This window comes from Zingiber officinale, chromosome 1A (assembly GCF_018446385.1).
Source record: "Zingiber officinale cultivar Zhangliang chromosome 1A, Zo_v1.1, whole genome shotgun sequence".
NCBI lineage: Eukaryota > Viridiplantae > Streptophyta > Magnoliopsida > Zingiberales > Zingiberaceae > Zingiber > Zingiber officinale.
Genome location: NC_055987.1, coordinates 139016942 through 139022102, shown reverse-complemented (window position 1 = coordinate 139022102; position 5161 = coordinate 139016942). Strand labels below are relative to the sequence as shown.

Here is a 5161-nt window from a genome sequence, read left to right as displayed (position 1 = left end):
TGAGGAACAAATGCCTCCGTCTCGTAAAGGTTGGGTGGCAGCACCACTCTGATCAAGAAGCAACTTGGGAGCGTGAGGAGGATATGCGTATCGGATATCCTCATTTATTTACCTCAGGTATCAATTCTCCTCAATTACCTAAATTTGGGGACCAAATTTCTTTTAGTGGGGGAGAATGTTAGGTATTAAAAAAAAAAAATTCAATAAGCCATACCTGTCCACGTGCCCCTTCCCCCTTCTTTTCCTTTTTTCTTCCCTTCCCCCACCGAACCTTGCAACCCCTCCTTCTTCTCTTTTCCTTGCTTCTCGTCAACAGCAGAAAAGGAGAAATCGCAGCAGCTCCTTTCTCTTCTCCGGTGGTGACGAAGGGTAGATCCCTTCCCTTTCTTCTTCTCCAGATTTGCGACCCCCTTCTCTCTTTTTCTCTTCTCCGACGGCAACAAGCTTCCTCTTCCTTGCTGCTGTCCTGCTTCTCGGCAACATCGTCGGAGCTCCTCGGAGTGTGCCGGAGCTCGCCGGACCACTAGGAAAGGGGGGGAAAACAAAGCCCTAGTTGCTCTCTCCTTTTCCCCTCCAACAGCAGCACCTTGCTTCCTTTTGTTTCCTCCAACAGCAGCCCTAGCTGCTGCCCTTTTCTTGGCAGCACTGCCGGAGCTCGCCGGAGCTCGCCGGAGCTAGCTGAGGCGGCCAACGACGAAGGGAAAATAACCCTAGTTGCTGTCCTCATTTCCAGCAGCCACACAAAACCCTTAGAAGGTATATTTTAGGTTGCTTTGGGTTAAGTTAATGTGTAGATTTTAGGTCATTATTATTATTAGATAGTATTTTGATTATTTAAGTTATGTTTGATATTGTGTTTGTAGATCCGAGCTCGAGTGGAGCACGGTGACCTGCCGATACTCGGAGATTTTTGCTGTATATAAGGTGGATATATCTACTCTTGTCTATTTCCTTGTGCATGAATAAATATATTAATTGGAATATGTATATGTTGTATTATTGTTTTCAAAATGGGGATTAAACTGATATTAGAAATAGCGAAATGGGTTAAAATATTAAAATTATTGGAGGGTAAATAATTGATATTATTTCTTGTTCATATGTGGGTTCATATTGGGATTGATATGGGGAGGGTTGTTTTTAAAATTAAAGAAATATTCGAAATTTATCTTCTGTTGCTACCTTGTCTCTTTTGACTTGCTTGACCTTTCATACTTCATGCTTTTGATACTCTATCTGTTGATACTTGTAACTTTTTATCTGTGGACCCTATAATGATAAACTAATAGATTTGATACGAAAATATTACCTTGATTGACCAATTAATATGAAAAGAGAATAATCATGATAAATGGATGAATATAATCATAACGGTGAATTAATAAAGATAATAAATGAAGAATTAAAAAGTGAAGACCATGAGCCTAGCTTTATACCAGAGCTCTATATTAGAGTACTGGACCGCCCACATGTTATTGTGGTAGCGCGGCGACCTGACCGTACACCCGAGGCGTGTTGGCGTGATGTAGCCCTCGGTCAGTGTTTATTATGTCTTCCACCGGTGAGGGCTGATAGCCCGTACGTCAGATGACGTATGCGACAGTTTTATACTCTTAGGAGGCTTTTAGCCTATCCATATGATATTTCACTCTGATGATATTGGCTCCAGTGATTCACTTTTTAGTTGATTTATCAGATTCAGACTATTGATATACATGTTGATCTTACCATGATAACTTATAATTGAGTGATTAAATAATAAGATTGAAAAATTGATTTTATTAATGATGACAAGTGATGATAAGGTGAAGATCCTAAACTCTAATCTAAAAATTTTACCTGATTATAGATAATGAGAAGATGATTATACATATATATGTATAAATGTAGAACTTTAAGAATAATCCTAAAGTTGTAACAAAAGATGATGATTTATTCTACTTCCTTGACTTCTTCAATAAGATTAAATTCATGTACATCTTTCTTGAGTATCCACTTAGCCATTTGGCTAATTTGCTACATTCCTTGGTCTCCAGTTTTGCAGACACAGGGATCCTTTTGATATTACTGTTGATTTTGGACTTTCATAGAGTTGCTCAGAGATCTCGACGTGCTGATTTTCTGGTTTGTTTTACGTTTGTTTCGCTGTATTTACATTTTGCACTTTTGTTACAGATGTCGTTTATCTGTATAGTAATTGTAGTCTATGGATAGATATATATAATTGATACATTTCGTGGTTATGCTGTATCTATTTTATGTATGTTCCAGCCGTGTGGGCTGATGAATATGTTGTTTATGTTTATATATTGTGATGTATGTATGTATGCTTCATATTGTCACCGGTACAGGGGAGATGCTGTCGGATTTTTGTCTGGCAGGGACTCCTCTGGGGCGTGACATTATAAACCTAGGTTAATTAAACTTAGGTTAGTTTAATTAAATGATAAGTTAATTCCTCGATCAACTCCCACTTATTTTGGGTATCCCAAACAGGTCTCCACAAGCCCAACGATTTATCCCCTCAAAATGAGTCATAGAGACTCCATTTAAATCCCAAAAAATTTCTAAAAATTCCTGAAAAATCCAATAAGATTTTTCGTCCAATAACATTTATTATTTAATTTTACAGTATCTTACACCGGGACTTGAAGTCGGCACGCAGGCCGGGATAAAATATCGGCATGCAAGCCGAGATATGACTTCGACACGCAGGCCGGGATAATATATCGGCTCGAAGGCCAGAACACAACCACAACACAAAGCTGCAACAGGGACGCAATGGACGTGTGGACTACCGACAATGACAATAACGCTGTACGGTTGGCCCAGATCGTGGGTCGGCGAAAACCATGGATCGGCTAGGACAGCAGATCCACCGAGATAGTGGGCCCATCAAGGGCTGCCACCGGAGATGGCGACCGGAAGGGAGGAGAGCTGATGTAAGGGCTACTACACTATGACGTCGATGCGGAGGGGGAGAAAGGGCTGTCGGCGCTGGGGCTTCCCGTTGGAGCTGCCGGTGAGCTACGAGGGAGATATGGGGTGGATCGTTGCTATGGTCGGTGCTGCGAGGAGGAAGAAGGAGCGCTGCGAGGAGGAGGCAGAAGAGAGGGTTGTCGCCGGCGTTGTGAGGGTGGCAGCGAGAGAGAGAGAGAGGGAGCGACACAGTGAGGAGAGGGAGAGGAGAGGGTTGTCGCCGGCGTTGTGAGGGTGACAACGAGAGAGAGGGAGCGATACAGTGAGGAGAGGGAGAGGAGAGGGTTGTCGCCGACGTTCGCGAAGGAGGAAGAAGAAGAGAGGTGGGCGGGTGTTGGCTGTTGGAATGTATACTGAAAGCCTAAGCTTTTGTAAACATTTATTTTGAATAAAGAATCACATTTGGTCAAATTGTCTACATTTAGTTGTAGTTGTTCAATTAATTTATATTGTAGATAACATAGTATGTGGTGCTACATACAGAAGATGATGTTATCAGTACCTTATAAATTATAAACAGTAGCTCACGATCAAAATGAAAAGGAACAAACCATTGGAAGGTCGTAGTGTAATTAGGATTTAGTTTATCTTGACTATATAATTACACTAGTACACTTAGAGTGTATTGAGTAGGATCATTTGAGGTTGTTTCTTTTATACTGACTTTATAAAGGAACAAATACCTCAGTTATTATGAAAGTGTGTGGTCTTAATCCTAATATAATAACAAGCACATATATTTGATATTTATTTCTTTAATTTATCAATGGGTGAGATTTAGTTCAATAAATCAATAAGCTCGATAAGTTGGGAAATGATATTACTTATAGTGTATGTTGTTAATTATAGAAGGAAACTGTGTCCTAGTAATCTAGGTTGATAATGTCTCCAAGATGAGCTCATAAAGATTGTCATGTTAAACCCTGCAGGTGGACTTAGTCCGACATAACAATGAGGTTGAGTGGTACTATTCTTGGATAAAGATATTAATTAAATGAATTGTCAGTAACTCACTTAATTAGTGGACATTTGACATCTTAAACACAGGGAGACTAACACACTCATAATAAGAAGGAGCCCAAAAATATAATTTGGGATTGGTGCGGTAGTTCAATAATAGTTCTCTAGTGGAATGAATTATTATTAATAAAATTAAGTTGTGTGTTCGGGGCGAACACGGAATGCTTAATTTTATCGGGAGACCAAAACCAATTCCTCCTCTCGGTCCCTATCGTAGCCTCTTATTTATAGAGTACTATACCCACCTATACCCACCTTCTATACCCACCTAGAGGGGGCCGGCCAAGCTAGCTTGGGAATCAAGCTAGGGCCGGCCTAAGCTTGGTTTATGGGTGGCCGGCCCTAGCTTGAACCCAAGCTAGAGGGGGCCGACCATAATAAAATTAAAAAGAATTTTAATTTTAATTTTTATTATGTAGAAAATATAATTTATTAAAGAGAATTAAAATTAAAATATCTCTCTTAAAAGGGTCTACAAAAGATTAAAGAAAGAGATTAGATTTCTTTCCTTATTTGTAGATTGGAAAGATATTTTATTTTCTCTTTGAAAATTATTCACATGTTAAAAAATTAAAATTATAGAAATTTCTTTTTATCAACCATGAAGGAATTTTTGAAGAGAAATTTTATTTTTAAAATTTCCGGAAACAAATAAGGAAGTTTTAATTTGTTGATTGAAACTTGTCTAATTTGTCTCTCTATGATGTGGCCGGCCATTGTAAGTTTAATTGGGAAATTTTATTTTATTTTTCTCAATTAATTCATGTCAAGGAAAATTAAGGAAATTTTATTGTAATTAAATTTCCTAATTTACCAAAGCCAAGAAATATAAAAGAAGGGGTGGGGGTGCCTTCAAGGGTTACAACCTCTATTATTCTCTCTCTCTTTTCCTTGGTGTTGTGGCCGGCCAACCTCTCTCCCTCTCTTTCTCTTTGTGGTGGCCGAATCCTTCCTCTTGCTTGGAGCTCTTGTGGTGGCCGGATACTACTTGGAGAAGAAGAAGAAGAAGGAGAGAAAGCTGTTAGGACCGATGATCGCGGCTAGAGAGGGGGGGGGGTGTGAATAGTCGACCCCAAATTCGTTCTTTTCTTTCTACAAACTAGGGTTAGCGCAGCGGAAATAAGAACAAGAAACGAAAACAAAAAGATCAAACCTCAACGCG

General features: G+C 39.5%; 1 long non-coding RNA gene across 1 annotated transcript; it reads left to right on the top strand.

Annotated features, from left to right (window-relative positions):
• Positions 1-650: 650 nt before the first annotated feature.
• On the top strand, positions 651-2243 carry LOC122035307. The gene is made up of 3 exons (XR_006126945.1): positions 651-756; positions 864-924; positions 2037-2243. It is a non-coding gene; the product is annotated as an uncharacterized LOC122035307 (long non-coding RNA).
• Positions 2244-5161: the final 2918 nt, after the last annotated feature.